Source organism: Abramis brama (genome assembly GCF_963993115.1).
Source record: "Abramis brama genome assembly, chromosome: 22".
In the NCBI taxonomy this organism is placed as follows: domain Eukaryota; kingdom Metazoa; phylum Chordata; class Actinopteri; order Cypriniformes; family Leuciscidae; genus Abramis; species Abramis brama.
Window position 1 is genome coordinate 3,986,184 of NC_139984.1, and position 20,536 is coordinate 4,006,719.

General features: G+C 37.3%; 1 long non-coding RNA gene across 1 annotated transcript; it reads right to left on the reverse strand.

The window, feature by feature from the left end:
* Positions 1-3,605: 3,605 nt before the first annotated feature.
* On the reverse strand, positions 3,606-9,306 carry LOC311072728. The gene is made up of 2 exons (XR_014604049.1): positions 9,078-9,306; positions 3,606-5,454 (listed from the first exon to the last, which is right to left on the reverse strand). It is a non-coding gene; the product is annotated as an uncharacterized lncRNA (long non-coding RNA).
* Positions 9,307-20,536: the final 11,230 nt, after the last annotated feature.

Consider the following 20,536-nt stretch of genomic DNA (forward strand, 5'->3'; position numbering starts at 1 on the left):
AGTCTCAGTACTATGGTACGGTCTAAATCCTGACTGGAAATCCTCGCAGATACCATTTCTTTCTAAAAAGGAACATATCCAATAAAGCGGACCCTGCTACTATGCAGAATAAATGGGGAAACAAATATGTATTCCCACTTATATGAACTATAGACAGGCAGGCAACCTTTCAATGCTAAATAAATAAACATATACAATACAAGGGTGATTTTATGCTCAATAATATAAAACACAGCATGATATAAAAGTAGGCTAGTATGAGTGTTTACACTAACATGATGAATATAAAATAGTTTAGGCCCATGTTTACTGTTAAATACTGTGTTTGTGGATATCTGCTCAAACATAGATGTTTATAATGTGGTAACAATAATGTTTTGATCGTTCGATCGCTTCAGTAACTGGTCTCTGTAAGCATTGTAAGTTTGGCTCACTCACGCTTTGCATTTGAAAGCAAAACACGCCAAACATTAGGCTACATGTTTTTTAGTCTCCAATCTCATTTCATAACGTCACAACGAATGATAACATTTGAAGCAATCCAATTTCCATTATCGTTATAGGCCGCCTGAATTTCTGTAAAGTAAAAATGATTATTGTTGTTATTTTATGCAGCCCTACAAGTATATGCCTACAAGGCAAAACAAACATGGTGTTTGTTCATTCTTTGTTCAAGTACCCTCACAGTCCCACCTGATAGGGCCATTAGGGGAGAGTCCTTGTTTTCCCAAATGTGAAACACTTTAATATTCATGATGATTCATCATTCCTCGCATAGGGTTCTTAAGGCCTATTGGAGTCTTTCCGTTTTAAACCATGAAGATGAGTCAGCTGATATCACACAACACAAGCAATGTGCAAATGTTGTGTGAGTGTTATGCCGGTGAAGAAGAAGTAAAAACTGACTAGCGGCGCATATTCCCGCAGAGACAACGAGAGATAGGCTAAATCCTATCATATGTCTTAATTTATTTTCTTAATGTTTTTCTTGTGGCCCATGTAGTGAAAAATGAGAAGAGAAGTATTTTGTGTTAAACAAGCTGTTTTTGAAATAAAGCTGTTTTTAATTTTCATTGATGACTGATTATTGCATTGTTCGGACATGTTATAGACTGTTAATCATTTTAATTACAGACCTATAATTCATTGTATAATCGACCTAAAGGTTTTTAGATAATTTTCAATGAGGAGTAAGCTTCTATCTAATCTTTTATTATCCTCGCAGCATGTCGGTTATGTGGTAATACGCTGTGAAATTTTAATAGCCTATCAATTTAATAATAAAAGTAGGCCTTCCCTAATAATAATAATAATAAAATAATAATAATAATTTAAAACATACATTGGAAATGCTAAATCCTCTTGATATTGATGGTTTATGCTTGTTTTGACAGTATCTCTGGATACATGATATCATGATCTATTGGCACAGCAGCACAGGGGTTTATCGCACATATTTCACATGCATAGTGTGAGCAGCTTGAAGTTCGGACCGTGTAGTGTGTGCACATAAACCTTGAGCTTTATGGGACGGTTGATACAGGGGCTCCGATACCCTGACGCAGTTTTCAAACCACTATTGTATCACACACACTTTATTTATACGGATGTATCATCAGCTTTCGATACAGTGGACCACAAAATACTGTTGAATAGATTGGAAAAAGAGTTTGGTATTGTTTGGTCTGTTTTAAAGTGATTTTCCTCTTGCTTGAGTGACAGAACCTTTTCTGCATATGTAAATGGTATAAGCCACTCCATTCTTGAATGGTGTTCCCCCGGGCTCTGTCCTAGGTCCACTTTTGTTTTTACTGTACATTACCCCTCTTGGAAAAATTTTGAGCCATTTTAACAATGTGTCATACCATTTTTATGATGATGACATACAGTTGTATTGCTCGTTCAATGATTGTATTTCTTGTGTTAAATCGTGGCTTGCTAGTAACTGTCTCCAATTAAATTTGAAAAAGACTGAAACCCTAATTGTTGCCCCAGACAACAAAATCCCATCCATCCTTCAACACCTTGGTTCTCTGAGCTCCTCTGTCCAGTCGAGCATCAGAAATCTAGGTGTCTGGTTTGACCGGTCAATGTCTTTGCACTGCCATTCTAAGACTTTTGGTCAGAAATTGTTTTTATTATCTAATAAATATTGCAAAATTGAGGGCAACTTTATCGGACTCTGATCTCGAGATGGTTATCCATGCTTTTAGTTATTCACGTTTAGATTACTGTAACTCTCTTTTTACTTTTTAACAAATCTGCTCTAAATCGTCTTCAAATGGTTCAAAATGTTGTACATTAATAAGGCTTTTAACAGGATCTGGCAGAAGGAGACACATCACAGCCATTTTGTCCTCCCTACACTGGCTACCCATCAAATTTCGGATTGATTTTAAATATTAGTTTTAACTTTTAGAGCTTTAAATGGTCAGGCCCCACAATACATCGCTGATTTGTTATGTACATACTCCCCAGGCCGTGCCCTTCGATCCTCAGGCCAGAGTCTTTTAATGGTCGCAAAGACTCGTTATAAAACCCGGGGAGACCTGTCCTTCCAGGCTGTAGCCCCCAGACTGTGAAACGCCCTGCCCTTGTTCCTCCGTGTGGCCGACTCTGACGATTCTTTTAAAAGGCAACTCAAGACACTGTTATTTAAACAAGCTTTCAGTTGACTGGGTTTTATTTTGGGCTTTTTTAAATGTTTTAATTTTTATTGATTGTATACTGTTTTATTATCGTGGTTGCACTTTGTAAAGCACTTTGTGATTTTATCTGTGAAAAGTGCTCTATAAATAAACTTTACTTACTTACTATAACATAAATTGTAAACAAACAAATAAATAAATAAATAAATATATATAAAAAAAAAACAGAACAACATTTTTTCAACTAATTACATCAATTACTAATTATGATCACATACTTGTATATTTTATATTATTGATCAATGTGTGAATCCGTTGACCAGGCTACACTTGACACGTGTTGTTGTCTCATTGGTACAAATTAATTTAGAAGATTAGATAGAACTGTATTGATTCCACTCCCGAAGCTTTGTTTGGTCACATGCTTTTTCTGCTCTGTGGTGATTTGTTAGATATGGTTGAGAAAACAAGTCTGAAGCTTCGGATAATGAACAGTTTTGAGCACAATTTGATGAAAGCCTCAAACGCTTCAGAAAGCCTTGGTTTCCCATCACTAATATTTGGCTGTGTGGCTTTACATCACATGCGATCTACTCGTACAATGTGAGTAGGTAACCTTGCTGAAATCGCACAGTGTATTTCCGCCTTTAACATAGACGGCACCAGACAACAAAGAGAACCAAACGGAGAATAAATACACAGAGGAACTAATGAGATAATTAACTAGTTTCTAGTTATTATACTAGTGAACTAATCAGACACACTGGGAAACTCGGTCATGGGGGAAAAAACACAATGAAACATAGGAACCCTGATATTCACACAGATTCAAGGCTGAGAAAACTATTATATTCAATGTTACATTTTATATATAAATTGTGTTGGTGTGAAAAATGGCATCCTTTTGGTGATATTCTCATTTGTAAAAAAAACAACAACAAAAAAAAAAAGCTAAAAAACAAACAAAAAACAACAGTATTTATTAGCTGTATATAAACACAATAGGCAAGGCAAGTTCATATTCATATAGCACATTTCATACACAATGGTAATTCAAAATGCTTTACATAGAGAAAGAATTTTAATTGACATAAACTAATCACAACAGATGCATAAGGTAAAAATATAATGTATAAGAGATAAAAATAACAATAAAAGCAGAGAGTCCTGAATCACTAAATTCGGTGCGCCTCTGTCTGAATGGAAGAGTCGGAGAGCTTCGGATCGCGAGACACACTAGTAACAATTCCCGACTTCCTAGTGACTGTCGCCTCTGATGGCTTTCAGTAATCACCGTCTCACTTCCCAATCCTCTCAACTCTTCCAACCAGACAGCCCTAACCACAAATCAAAACAGCATAAGTAAAACAGTTATAAAAACAATAAAACAATTATACATAAATAAGATAAAAAAAACATAAAAATCAATTCTAAATGCAACTGGAAGCCAGTGCAAGGACCCGAGGACTGGTGTGATATGTTCATATTTTCTGGCAGCAGCGTTCTGTATGAGCTGCAACTGTGTGTGTGTGTTTGTGTACAGGTGTCATAAGCCATTTTAAGCCATTTTGCTAACTTCAGCACAAGTGAAAAATTAATTATGTATTTGTGATTATATTTCTTGAAAACGTTTGGTAACACTTTATTTTGATGGTTCCTTTTGAACATTCTTATGACTATAAGTAACTTGGCAACTACATGTCAACTTATTCTAACCATAACCCTACCAGTCTACTAATACTCTACTAACACTCTAATGAGAGTTAGTTGACATGTAGGAGCAACATTACTTATAGTCAACAGAATGTGTTAAAGGGACCATCAAAATAACGTTTAACCAATTTTCTTTTTTATAGAAATAAGCCTCGTCTGGATATTCAGTTCAGACTGATGTCTGTTCAGAGTTGAGCTCTATGTGTGTTTGTTTGGTCTGAGTGTTGAGATTCTCTCTACAGACCAGCACACACTGGAGAGGCTCTGAAATCACTGTCAAACTCAACAAGCAGTGAGACTTCACGGACCAAGACTCGTGAAAGACGGGGAAACAGTGAACCAACACACATGGTAAATAGAGCACAACTAAGGTAACCATGGTAACAAGAAACAACGATGCGCCTGGTCTGTTGTCACTGACAGGTGTTCTGGCAGGAGTGGGCGGGGCTTTGCATGTGATTATGCCTGTGACAACCAATAAACACACAGGTGCCAGAATTGAGCCAACAGCGAGATACAAACCATTACCACCGCGACTGAAAGCCAGCAATAATGCACACATTACAGGAAAAATAAGTATAATGATGGAGATTATGATGTAACAGGGGGTTGAGAAAATATGAGCAGAGATTAGTGGATATTTCAGTGCCAGAACCCCCTCCAGAGACACCAGCTGTTGCAGGTGAACGCCACACACTTTCAGACAAAAATATACAAGCATTATAATGACTGAGTCAAAGACATGGAAAAGACCTGAAGAAAGAAGCTTTGACACTATATATATATACAGGGGCAGTTGCAACAGGTCACAGAGGAGGAGGAGGATGATGAAGGCTGAGATCCGGCCTCTGGTCTTTCTCTGAAGATGCACAAAATAAAAAGCCCAAATCAGACACGGCACCCCCACACACAGAGCAGTGATGAAGAAGATGGACAGTCTGATTTCAAAATCATTATAATAGTTTGGATAAGAAAGTATTTCATTTCCAATGTCATGGTTATAGAAATCACTATATTCATAAGCTGCTGTAGAGATGATGGAATCTCTGTCGTTGTCCTCCATGGTCTAAGTTCACTGCTGCACTTTGAGTTGCTGAAAAAAAAAAAAAAAAAAAAACTTTTAAGAAGAGCACCCTAAACTGGTCTCACAGTCTGGCCAAACAGTTTTAATGGTTTTAGAGTGGTTTGGGTTGAGAGACCAGCTAAACCAGTTTACTATAGCAACTGACTATAGCAAACCACTTTCAGTTGGTTTATTTTTTGATATTTATAAAGAGTGAAGTTGGGCCCTTTCACTTCAGGTAGGAAATTAAAAATGCCATATGCCTTTGAAAGAATTCTTCAGAAGAATCATAACAATATTGAAACAGCGATCTCAAATCGTAAAATATCCAACAAATACCCAACAGCTGAATATTTACGATCGATCAGTAATCCTGTTGTGTGAGGTGAACCCCGAGGACAAACACACACACACTCTGTAAACTGTGTGTGTGGGTTCAATCTTCAGCTTGCTGGCAGAAGATGTCAATAACAGGTCACATGACCTTCCGCCCCAGTTAAGACAACTACTGAATAAATGCAGATTTATTCATTTAGGCTCATTAAATTAAACAAGTTACAATAATTTTCCATTTTCTGTAATTTAAAAAAAATACTTTGAAAAAATGAATATATTTATTTATTTTCATCCACATCTGAATGTTTGGCTCCTGCTGCTCCTGGCAGTTCAGTCCAGCTGCTATTGAGCTCCAAGAATAGTTTATAGTCAAATCAAATACAATTAAACGATAGCAAATTTAAATTATCAAAATATTTAAACAATAACAATCTGAAAGCAGAAACTAGCCCGGTTGACTTAAGCAGACACAGTTATAAGCTGCCAATCTCAAAAATACTAAATGTTTGCAGATTACAGTTACTAGTTTGAGTCTTGGTCTATCATTACTGGGGGAAAAAAAAGCTGTTACTGACAAAAATAGTTGAAACTTTCAGTTCTCTTCTTCTTTTTTTTCCGATTGCTCACATGCATCGTTCAAAACTGAAGCCACAAACTCTCTGCAGAACAAACTGTGAATCATTTTTCATTGCTTTCACACAAAATGCATTCATTGAGCACATTTTCTCAATTTCATGAACACTTTTGTCATTCATTCTTCATCTGCAAAACATAGTTTTATGTAATATATATGCATATTTACAGTAAATATATATATTTTTTAAATGCAAACACTGCTTTCAAAACTGATAAAAGCACATTCAAATCAGAATGATGGCAAATTTTGCACATTTCTGCAGGAATTATTATAAAATATTAGAAGAATATTTATAATGAAATAAAATAATAATTATTACAAACAAAACTAATTGCAATTTCAGCTGAAAGTCTGCCCAGGTAGTTTCTCTTAGTAATATATATATATATATATATATATATATATATATATATATATATTTTTTTTTTTTTGTGTCAGTCATCTTTTAGTAAAACAGGATGGCTTCAGGATGATTTTGTTCCACATGCATGAACATGGATCAAGGAAAACACATGAGGAAAGAAGAGAGAGGGAGAACTAGAACCTTCACAGTTCTGTACATACATCCCTCTCTTCCACACATCATGAAACTCTTCCTGTTTTAGGGGTTTTAGGTCAGTTATGAATGACAAAGTGTGTTTGTTGGGTCACAACTTTTGCCAGTGTAATGGAAGAATGACTTGATTTGAGGCATTTTTGAATTATTTTGTCAGTTTTAGAGCATTTTGAATGTGAAATGAACCGCTGTGTGAAGCTTAAAGTTGGTTCGGGGAACCGTGTGAAGAGTTTTGAAAAAGTGACAGTATTGAGAAATGTGTAGCGATTATAAAAACAACTGTAATTATTTGCATTTTTATCACAGTTATTTAATATTAATTAACATGGTCAAACTATTGTGGAATATTTTCATACATTCATTTATTTTTCAGCTAAATGAACATATACGTTTTGTATTTCCCAGCTGCATGTTTCTGAACAGTTTTCTGCTTGTTGCCCTGTTTCTGGTATTACAGTTTTTCTTTTGTTTTGTTACTGTATTTACAATAACTACCCATTTCTCAGTAGGTCACATAAAAAAAAAAATAATAAAAAAAAATAAAAAAATCACACATTTATCCCTACTGTAACCCTTATTTCTTGATGCCGTGTCGGCGATTACTCCAGTCTCTTCGTCGTGGGTAACATAAATGAAACACGGGTTACAATGGTGATAATTCACGTTTCTTCTTTAATCAGAAGCATCGACATAACAGCATGAACAGCCGCCTAACTCACATACAACCATACTGTCTATGCATACAAGTCACTTCTCACTTCTCTTCTCTTTTTTTTCTCTCTCTCTTCCCAGCGCGCTCTGCCTTAAGCACAAAATAACCTCTACACAAAATATATATATAAAACTTTGTATAAGACAAATAAAATGTATGAAAAACATTGTTTAACATCTGTTTATTTTCCCCAAATAAAATAAATAAATTTACAAATAGTGAAATAATATAAAATAATAAACTAGCAAATTTGAAGGTTACACTACCAACATTCGGATACACTTTATTTTGATGGTCCCCTTTAGACAACCCAGGTTTCAGCATGGCACATCAGTTAAATTCACATTTAAAATAAACCAAAACTACCAAAACACTTCATTCAGGACTCAAATCTAGTCATTCTTCCATAAAACACTAGAAAAGTTTGTCATCCAACAAATACACTTTGTCACTTATAAAACAATGAAATAAAAACACTAACAACAGGTAGCGTTTGTCATAATAAAAAAAAATAGTTGTAACAATCTTTAATTACAACTACTCTGGAAACATCAGGAAATAAATCCCAACCACATTAACACTGAAAAAGAACTGGGAGAACTTAGGGCTTAAATACACACTGAAAGCTAATGAACAGAACAGGGAACCAGGTGCATGCTAAAGTAACAACCATGGAGATTTACTAGGAAGATGGGCAGACAGACAGGAAAAAACAAAACTAAAACTCAAACAGACTGAACATACACCTGAAAGCGTTATACAATGTTTTCTTTAAAAAAAAAAAAAAAAAACACAACAACAACAACAACAACAAAACAAACAAGAATGACATTCTCTGTTCACTTTGAAACAAAGTAGGGGAGAGTGGGGCACAACTCATTGGTGGGACATGTTGTAACATATGAGGAGCACATGCAGTGTGACAACATGCCCCACCTGCACAGATTCAAACCCGGCTAGTGTCTTCTGCTGGTTAGATCAGCTTTAAACAACTATCTCAACTGTTAAATAACAGAGATACGATTAAAATAATATTATATTTGTCTAATTTTATATATATAAAAAAAAAAACAGATATGAAAAATTAACCTAAGTAAGAAATTTACTTTTGCTATGGTTAAATAAATGTTCAGTGATATATATATATTTTCCAAAGATTTATTTTTATTCATATTTTTTCTCCGTACTGTGTTGATATGGCAACTAGTAAACACCCTAAGTTCCGTCATGCTGGCATGTGTGAAAAGCTTTAAACCATGTGTGTTACCACTATCCCCGGGTTAGTTTGTGCCCCGCTCACCCCTGCCTGACAAACACAAGTTCATTTCCCCTGGGTTATTAAATATTATCAATCTAGGTCATAAAATGTAATAATATGTTATTTGACCCAGACAGACCAGTAAAGAACTGACCTGAGATCAGGCAGAGAGTGATGATGATGATGATGATGATGGCAGCTCTAATTCCAGATTGACTTCAGTTTCAAGGATATTCAAATAAACAGTCGTGTCAGATAACAGTGATAAACAAACATATGCATATCTTCTGTCTGTCTCTCATTTCTGCTTCCTTGTTCTCTATAACGGTTCCACTCATCTGCATCTCTAACAGGGCAGAAAAGTGTTGCCTTATACCAACTGTGTGAAAAGCACTGAGCAAAATTAGATAATGGGAACAAGAAGAGGCCTTGGTGTGAGATCAGACAAACATTTCCTGTTTAATGTCGTGCTGGCAGTGTTTCAGACAGCTCCATATGTTAGCAGTGGAGTCAAGTCAAGTCACCTTCATTTATATATAGATCGTTTCAAAGCAGCTTTACAGTGATTATAGGAAATTAAAGTAACAGAGATTGTTTTGGCATTACAGCAGCTCTAGAATAAAGTTATTGTCCAGCTAAAGTTAGTTTGATTGATTCACTTCCATTGTTGAAAAGAGATGGCATTCATCTGTCCTGGGATGGTGCTGCTCTTCTCTCTAGTAATTTGGCACATAGTCTTAGAGATAAAAAATGACAAATTGGGCACCAGGTCAGGAAGCAGAAAGACTGGCTAAACCGACCGTCTGCCAGCGGCCTCGCGTCACCAAGGTCAGATAAATCCCATCACATAGAGCCTCTGGAATTTGGAAATCCAAAAAACGTCCAAACCCATCTAAGGTTAAAAATTTAATTTATGTTCAACAAATAAAAAAAAGATATAATACAAATGAGCAAATGATAAAGCTTGGGTTGCTGAATATTCGATCCCTTACTCCAAAAGCACTTGTTGTTAATGATATGATTACAGATTATAACCTAGATGTGCTGTGTTTGACAGAAACCTGGCTAAAACCAAACGATTACATTACTTTAAATGAGTCCACCCCGCAAGATTACTGTTATAAACATGAGCCTCGTCTGAAACGGAAAGGGGATGTCACAACCACGCCAGACTCCACCCTCACACAATCACAGCGCACTCCCTCTCCTGATTACTGATCTCACACACCTGCACGTCATCAGTCCAGCACTTAAGCCCCACTCTCACTCTCAGTCATTGTCCGGTATCGTTTGCATCCTCTAGGACTCCAAAGCTGTTTACCTGTTTCCTTGTGATCTCTCCAAGTCTTCCTGGTTGTTCCTCGTCTCCAGTGTGTTCTCCTGAGTCTGCTCTATTCCTATGTGTCTCCATCTGATCTCCATCTACAAGAAAACGAACTGAGTCATTCAAGTCTGTATCGTCTGGATCTCTACTCACCCACTTACCTTCACCTGCACTGCCGATCACTCATCTGGTTGTTCAAAATAAACTCTCATTACCCGCATCCGTGTGTCTGTCCCTTCTGTCTTGTAACAGGGGGAGGTGTTGCTATAATTTATAGTATATTTTCAAAACCACTAAGAAATCAAGTTTTAAATATACTTCTTTTGAAGTGTTGGTGCTTAATGTAAATATATATAGTGTAAATGATAAATCACGTTTGAGATTTGTGCTGGCTACTGTATACAGGCCACCAGGGCACCATACAGACTTTATCAAAGTATTTGCTGACTTTCTATCAGAATTAATATTGACTGCAGATAAAGTACTAATTGTTGGTGTTGTTTTAATATACACATCGATAATGAAAAAGATGCATTGGGATTGGCATTTAAAGACATTGTAAACTCAATTGGAGTTAGACAACAAGTGTCAGGACCTACTCATTGTCGTAATCATACTCTAGATCTAATATTATCACATGGAATAGATGTTGATGCCGTTGAAATTCTGCAGCAGAGCGATGACATCTCAGATCATTATCTAGTCTCGTGTAAATTACATTTAGCCAAGGCTGCAAAGCCGACTCCGTGTTTCAAATATGTTAGACCTATCACTTCTGCCACTAAAGATTGCTTTATTAATAATCTTCCTGATCAGTTTCATCATCTCAGCATCCCAGATAGCTTAGAAGAACTTGATATTGCAACAGAAACTTTTAACTCTCTTTTTTCCAGCACTTTAGACACAGTTGCTCCGTTGTGCTTAAAGAAGATTAAAGAAAATAGTCCAACGCCGTGGTACAACGAGCACACTCTGGCCCTTAAGAGAGCAGCCAGAAAAATGCAGCGCAACTGGAAGAAAACAAAACTAGAGGTATTTCGGATTTCATGGAAGGAGAGCTCTATTACTTACAGAGAGGCTTTAAAAGCTGCTAGATCTGCTTATTTTTCAACCCTATTAGAAGAAAATAAACATAATCCTAGGTATTTATTTGAAACAGTGGCTAAACTAACGAAAAATAAAGCTTCAAACCCAGAAGTTTCCAAGCAGCACAGCAGTAATGACTTTATGAAGTTCTTCACTTATAAGATTGATATAATATCAGGGACAAAATTATAACTATGCAACCGTCAACTACAGTATCGCATCAGGCAGTGCATTGTAGTCTCCCTGAGGAAAAATTTGATTCATTCGTTGCTATAGAAGAGGAAGAATTTACTAAACTCGTTAATTCATCTAAATCGACAACATGTATGTTAGACCCTATACCGACTAAGCTACTGAAAGAGATGCTTCCAGAGGTCACAGATCCTCTTCTTAATATCATTAATTCGTCTTTGTCTCTAGGATACGTACCAAAAACCTTTAAGCTGGCTATGATTAAACCGCTTGTTAAAAAAACGCAACTTGATCCTACAAAATTAGTCAATTACAGGCCGACCTCGAATCTGCCTTTTCTGTCAAAGATATTAGAAAAGGCAGTATCTTCACAACTGTGTTCCTTTCTTTAAAGAAATCTGTGAGGATTTCCAGTCCGGATTTAGACCGTACCATAGTACTGAGACGGCTCTCGTTAGAGTCACAAATGATTTGCTCTTATCATCCGATCGTGGTTGTATCTCTCTATTAGTCTTACTTGATCTTAGTGCTGCATTTGACACTATTGACCACAACATTCTTTTAAATAGACTCGAACATTATGTTGGCATTAGTGGAATTGCACTAGCATGGTTGGTTTAAATCATACTTATCTGACCGTTATCAGTTTGTAGCAGTAAATGAAGAGATGTCTCATCGATCACAAGTTCAGTATGGCGTACCACAAGGCTAAGTACTAGGACCGTTGCTGTTCACTCTGTACATGCTACCATTAGGAGATATCATTAGGAAACATGGCATTAGTTTTCACTGTTATGCCGATGATACTCAGCTCTATATTTCTTCACAACCTAACGAAACTTACCAATTCACAAAATTAACGGAATGCATAGCTAATATAAAAAATTGGATGAGTAGTAATTTCCTACTACTTAATTCTGAAAAAACAGAGATTCTAATTATTGGACAAAAAACTTCCTCATGTAATAACCTAGAATACTGTCTAACACTTGATGGCTGCTCTGTCAAGTCCTCGTCGTCGGTTAGGAACCTGGGTGTGCTCTTTGATACCAATCTTTCATTTGAAAGTCACGTGTCTAGTATCTGTAAAACCGCATTTTTCCATCTAAAAAACATATCTAAATTACGCCATATGCTCTCAATGACAAATGCGGAACAATTAGTTCATGCGTTCATGACCTCAAGGCTAGATTATTGTAATGCTCTACTGGGTGGTTGCCCTGCACGCTTAATAAACAAACTACAGCTGGTCCAAAACGCAGCAGCTCGAGTTCTTACCAGAACCAGGAAGTATGACCATATTAGCCTGGTTCTGTCAACACTGCATTGGCTCCCTATTAAACATCGCATACATTTAAAATATTGCTGATTATTTACAAAGCACTAAATGGTTTAGCTCCGCAGTACTTGAGCGAGCTCTTAACGCATTATAGTCCTTCACGTCTATTGCGATCTCAAAATTCCGGCCAGTTAATAATACCTAGAATATCAAAATCGACTGCTGGCGGTAGATCCTTTTCCTATTTAGCACCAAAACTTTGGAACAGTCTTCTGAACATTGTCCGGGAAGCAGACACACTCTGTCAGGCTGCATAGATTAGGTCAGCTGGAACCGGTCACACTTTCCATAAATCCTGATGTACTCGTTACATCATGAGAAGAATGGCGTCTACACTAATTTTAGTGTCTTTGTTTATCCCGAGGTTTTCCCGCAGCCTGCCGGATCCAGGCGTATCCAGATCTGACGAAGGACCTTCGCCTGGACCCGATGACAACGCAGTGCTGAAGTGGCAACTAGTCTCTCCCTATGGAGGATCCCGTTACCACTCCAGATAAAGCGTTGTTGGGAAAATTCGTTTTGCGTATCTACCCCAAAGTGACAAAATAAAATAAAATTCTGTATCAAAATTTATAAGGAAAGACCAGTACTTTGTTTAGGCTAAGTTTGTAGGGAATTACAAACCTGCGCACATATATTCAAACACACATAACAATAGAACCAATTCTTAATGCGCATGTGAACGCCATCAGCGTTTAAAGTCTGTGTAGAGAGAATGGTGTCGTCTTAGCGGCCCCTAATTTAATAACAAATGATCATTGCGATGGAAGCGAATCAATCAAAACTAACTTTAGCTTGAAAATAACTTTATTAAAGAACCACTATAAAGCCAAAACAATCTCTGTTACCATAAATTATACGTTTATCTCTGTAAAGATGCTTTGAAACAATCTACATTGTTAAAAGCGCTATATAAATGAAGTTGACTTGACTTGACTAAATTTAGGTTCATAGATTTTTATTTTGAAATTGGACTGAAGTGTAAAGAAATACAGTCAGTTCTTAGTTCAAGGAGTTCAGTAAAGTTGGCAGTATACTTACAGATTCGAAATTCCCGGAAAATTTAAGTAAAATATTCTAATTTAAGTAAAACAAAAACACACTGTTATTTCACAGGTATTTCCTGAATTATTACGATCAAATACGTTCATTGTAAAAAAAAAAAAAGGGTCAAATGACTGGCAGCCAATCAAAAACCCTAAAATTAAAGTAAAATATGCAAAATTAAATAGAGTGCAAAAAACTTTAACAGAAATTTGATGTCACCATGATGGACATTAATGTGTATTTCCATACACATTTGTTATGGCAATAAATGTAGGAGAAAACTACATCAGGTGATGGTCACTTATTGATGATATTATGGTGACATAATTCACTGATATGACAAATCTCTGAATATATTAGCTGAGGTTACATAATGTATATAGAGAGACTTTAACTTCATATAGAGAGTATGATTAATGTCCCAATTTTTCACAAGATGAAATCAGTTGTGAAATCAGATATAGATATAGATATATATATAATACAGAAAGATATAATATATTATACAGAAAATGTCTTGAACTAAATTTCTTTTCTTTTTTTTTAGGAGTATAGAGACATCAAGAATCAACATATGAATCTCAACAATGCTGACAACCAACAAAGCTTTTTTGTGAATTTAGTAGAATTTGTTTTGTGACGAGTTCAGAGTTGATCTGAATTTTTTTCATTGTCACCATTGTTGCGATTTAAACGCTGATTCTTGATGTCTGTGTGAGTCTATATGATCCTGTCAAAACATTTTCTGTCTAATGACTTCATAAAATCCTTCAGAATATCACAGCACTGTAGTCAATTACAGGCCGATCTCAAATCTACCTTTTCTGTCAAAGATACTAGAAAAGGCAGTATCCTCACAACTATGTTCCTTTTTTAGAAAGAAATGATATCTGCGAGGATTTCCAGTCAGGATTTAGACCGTACCATAGTACTGAGACTCCTCTCATTAGAGTTACAAATGATTTGCTCTTATCATCCGATCGTGGTTGTATCTCTCTATTAGTGTTACTCGATCTTAGTACTGCATTTGATACTATTGACCACAACATTCTTTTAAATAGACTCGAAAATTATGTTGGCATTAGTGCAATTGCATTAGCATGGTTTAAATCATACTTCTCTGACCGTTATCAGTTTGTAGCAGTAAATGACGAGATGTCTTATCGATGAAAAGTTCAGTATGGCGTACCACAAGGCTCAGTACTAGGACCGTTGCTGTTCACTCTGTACATGCTACCATTAAGCCACCCCCAATTGTAGATACATGAGTTGTCTGTATGGGCTGAAGAACTAAAATAAGTGAACATGCAGAGTCATTCCTCTGCCCGAACCAGCCTCCTATCAAAATATTTCAGAAGAGATATGTGACCTAGAGAAATGGGTCATCAGTGTTATAGACATTATACAACACCACATGGTTTTATACATTTGTATTTGAATACTCACAGACCATACAGTACATTAGTTCAAGTGAATAAATAATTATTGTCAAATTAGGAATTAATGAAAGCTTACAAGAATCACATTGTTCAGATGACTGTTTCTTTTGTTTCTTTTGTTTGTGTGTGTGTGTGTGTGTGTGTGTGTGTGTGTGTGTGTGTGTGTGTGTGTGTGTGTGTGTGTGTGTGTGTGTGTGTGTGTGTGTGTGTGTGTGTGTGTGTGTGTGTGTGTGTGGATTCAGGATTCAATCAAATAAAAAAACATGAACAGAACAACCACCTAACATAGACGAGAACGGAACAAAGGCTAATAGAAAACATTTAAATATATACCAACAAAAAGCAATCAAAGAAATGAGAAACAGGTAAGGTGCATTAATCAAACAATGAATAACCATGGTACCAAATGCTAATGAAGAAAATGTAATAATGTGACAGTATGTGTGTCGCGGCGCGGCGAAAGCAACCCCAATTCAAAAGCGACTCCAAATGCACCCTTCGTTTCCCTGTGAAATGTAGGATCCGAAAATCAGAAGGATCCGCAGCCTACCCTACCCCATAAATCATTGCGCGCTGGTGACGACAGGATTTGTAAAAAATTTTTTTTAAATGGTGGTTGAGTTCTGTGGCGGCCGACGAATTCAGATATAAATGTAAGTATTGTGTTTTAATTTACTCAAAAAGCTAGCGAAACAAGAGTTAAAAGCCACAACTTGAACATAACTCCTTCGTTACCATTGCGTGGCTTCATTTGTCAGGTGGTTTGAGGCTCAGCTCAATTTATTAAAATGAGGTCTGAAAATGACCATTTATTTACGGGTGCAAAAAAATCCACCAGCGTGGCTTGGAGGCAAGACAACAACCTATTTGTAATATTTGCACTAGTCTCACTTGTGTATTAGAACAAAAACCCTTCACCCTATAGAAAGCCCATATATTTCACTTTTGTGTGTTTTTTTAGTGCTGTCATGCAAGCTATGTCTACAAATGTTTTAACCAAATTTGAGTATCCAGAAATATGATTTCTGAAGTATTTTGTATGCATGTCCTGATGTGTCATATTTTGCAATGTTTTTCATAAGTACCTTTTTCTGCTGTTTTAGGACAATTCTGGAGAAAATGGGTCTGCTGGGGTAAAAAAAAATGGGACAACTTAAACAAAAAAACAAACAAAAAAAACAAAAACAAAGAAAGTTTAAATAGACACATCTTTGCTGAAATGTATTGTGCTGTTGTTGTTAACAAGCCATGGTTAATTTGCTCTGCGTTAGGATTGCAAGTGTCCTGGGATGGGTGAGGGTGTGAGTGGGAAACCCACTGCTGAAACTTGGCCCTGGTTTGTCCTCATGGATGAGATGTTGGGACAGAGGCCAACCGAACCCCCTGTTGTCATTGCCTCCATCCCTGACGACACACCAGGGCCGAGTTCAACTATGGGTGACCAGGATGAGGAGGAGACAGAGACACTAGCACCAGTACCAGCAGCAAGGAGAAAGAGAGATTGTGATGATGAGCTCATGGACTTAATAAGAGAAGGCATGACATTGCAAAGAGAGACAGAGGAAAGAAGAGCACAGGAGAGCAGGGAGAGGATGAACAGACTTGAGAAATAGATTTTTAATTTAAAATGTTTTTTTTATTTTTTTTATTTTTTTTTATGTCACTTATTTGTAAACTAAAAAATGTCATTGTAATCTAAATTAAAAAATGAAATGAGGTACTATACATTATTTATTTTTGGTCATTTAATTTATTTGTAAATTCGTCATACACAATCTTCAATACATTTTCTTTTTAAATAAAATTTGTAAATAAAAATAAATAATTCTATACATAAAGTACTTTTTACAACTATTTACAACATAACTTATGTTTAACATCTGAAAAACAACATAACATTTTTAATTAACAGTACATAAAAATAAAATAAATAAAAATTTTGTGTACACTTTAATTCAGCTGAGCAGGGAGACTCTGGTGCTGCTGGACCTGGATGGGCTCCACAATAGAGACCCTGGTAAGGCCTCTCTGCTGGTGGGACATCATCTAGGATGGTCTCCAGAGTGTTTGACTGCATATTTCCACTGTCCACTGAGTTGTCTGCCAACAATCGACAGCTGCCATGTCACTGAGGTAATTTCAGAAAGAGTCAATCAAAGCATTAAATATTTCAACAGGCAAAACCATTCTATGGCCATTCACTTTTTGTCTTAGGCATCGTAGCTTTACAGTTCTCTGACTTGACTGTCACAAATAGACACCTCTGCAGACATCTGGTCTCGCCAGGGAGCACCACTGACTGTCTCCAAAACCCTCTTCATCTGCCACATCTTCGTTGTGCTCATCCTTCTGGGCCACGCTGTCACCAACCCCAAGACAGATGTTATGGAGGATGGCACAGGCTGTGATGACCTGAAATGATTAAAAAAGAAACAAAATTACATGTTCTGAAAAACAAATTGAGTTCATTATTTTTCCATTATTTTTCTGTATTTTTTAATTGTATTTTCAATTCACTTACGTGAGATACAAAGGTGTGGTGCACCTCCAGCGCTTTCAGAAAGATGGCCCTGATCCTGGTCTTCATCATCCCAAAAGCGCACGCTATAATGGAGCATGCCCTGGAATGAGCAGATTAAAGCGCTGGGCTCCCACACCTCGCACTGGCCTCTCGTAGGGACTGATGAGGGGGAGTGGGTGTTGGAGACATGGGTACCCTCTGTCTGCTAGGATGAAGTGCCCTGGAGGAGGGTACACTGACCTCCTGTACAGTGGGCTGTACCGGAGCACTCGTGCGTCATGCACTGACCCGGGCCAGCCCATGTAGGTGTCAATGAAGCGGCCCTGATGGTCACTAACAGCCTGCAGGATGATGGACGGGAACAGTTTCCTGCTCTGTTGTCTTGGCAGCCCTGCAAACCCACGGCAAACTGCCTCCAGGTTCTCTGGGATGTTGGGAAAGTGAATGACTTGGTGGCGAATGGCTGCCACCTCCTCAGCATCTCGGTGGACAATGCGGTGGAACGAAGCATCTCAAACACTCTGGAGACGACCCTGTATGATGTACCACACGCCAGCCAGAAAAGAAATACCAGCGTTTGTATTGTGGCACCCCATCCGTGTCGCCGTTCACTTCTCAACAGGTCCAGCAGCACTGTCAGGGCCTCCCTGCTCAGCTGAAAATCAGGCCGTGTGACACGGTCATTAAAAAACATGTCCAGCACTGGCAAGCTCAGGTTTATCCTGCAGTAAAGGGGTCTGGTCTGATTTAGGGAAACAAAGGAAATGGAAATTGTTTAGAGCTATGACAAAGTAAAAAAAGTAATTGTTGGAAGAAATATTGTGATACTTTAGTAAACTACTTTTAGTAAAACCTTAGTTATGTACAAGTGTTATCTTGCATACTGTAATGTACTAAAGCTATCTAGAGTTAGAGTTCAAGTAAAGGTATGTATTCTGCAGAAAAAAACAAAAAACAAACAGAAAAAAAACACCTGTTCAGGGTTTTTAGAAATTAATAGCGTTTTTGCATTAATATTACTACTGCACTATGTGTATGTTGCATTTTACTTCTGAATATGTTCAGGGTTGTTACATTTAAAGTACTTTACTGTTGAGTAGTAGCCTGATAAGCCAGACCCACATCAAGATATTGGGTTTGGGAACACACCATTGGCAGGGCTCAATCTGAGGGGTGGGATAAACACTTGTCTTTCAAATTCCCTCTGCACGCAATAGGATAGCGCTACAACCAACCAGAGCAATGAAGAAGGTGACGTAGTCAGAGCAGCAAAACTCCAAACACATCTTCCTTTTTAAGAATGACTTCAGTGCCGTTTTTTGTTCTTTTCTCAAAGAAAAGCTTAACTCCAAGTCTTCCAGAGTCGCGGCTAAAGCCGATTGGAAAGACCGCTGTTCGCCAGCAGCAGCAGCTCTTCTTTGTTTTCAAGTAGCAGGGAATTCACACGGAACTGTTGCAACTCTGCCATCATTATGTTAAGCCCGCCCACCGACTCTATACACAATGTGATTGACCTGACTAGAGTTTGTTTTTCCAGCTCACAAGCCAACGGAGAGTTGCTTGACGACCCTGGCTGCAAATTACATTTGCTGCAGCTAGGGTGCGTCTAGATTTCTAGGCTAGTTGAGTAGTTTAATATACAACAACAAACAATAAAAAAAACATGTTTTTATAGTGTTGCTGTCCTGTGAGAAAAAAAAAATCCTCAGTACTTTACATTTGTACGTCAATAGTTAACGAATGTACTTCCTTACAGCCAACCACAGCTTATTTTGAAAATGAAACGAGCACAATCTATTATCACAATATTAAAGATTTGTTGCTAACTACAGCTGGGTCTCATATCTGTCAGAACAGAAGGCGGCAAACAAGTAACGTTTGTAAACAGGATTTATTGAACACAAGATGTTATTCAGCAGATGAGCAGGTGAGTTGTTGAAGATTAAAGTAGAGCTCTTGTTGGCTGGGTTGACTGAGTTTCTTATCTGGTTTTGGTTGTAGATGATGAAGATCTGGACGGAAGACAGACGAAGACAGACTGGATCAGGACTTCGGTAGAAGAATGGCATCAAGAGGTAAGTATCATCGAAAGAAGAGTCAGGTAAGTCTTTCCATGTGGAATGACAAGACCAGACAATGTAATGTTGTGGGTATGGTGACTATATAGTGCTGGTGATTAGCGGTGCTGAGTGCAGGCAGGTGGTGGTGACAGGTGATGGTGATTAGTATTCAGGAGACAGGGAACGAGTGGGCGGAGTGTAGAGGTCTGGTGCTGTTGAAGTTGACTCCGTGACAATATCAAAGGCTGCATCCGAAGGACTCGGACCAGTCTAGCCTATGGAGGACTGTTCTTGTTGCCTAGCAACTGTGACAGCTGCCGATGATGAGCAGGAGTACTGTTTGTACTGGACTGGTTTAAAAAAAACCTTTATTTATTTATTTATTGTTTTTTGTTTTTATGCTTTAAATGGGTAAAAACAAAACAATATGAAAACCTGCCCAAATATGCTCTCCATGGTCAAGAGAATAAAAATCACATCTTGGTAAGGTATAAGTCAACATTTAAACCGCTTTATGTGTATTTTGTATTTTCATAAGTATCATTACATTACTCAAGTAAACCCAATACTTACTACATTTTAAAGTGTACTCCAGCAATTAAGGA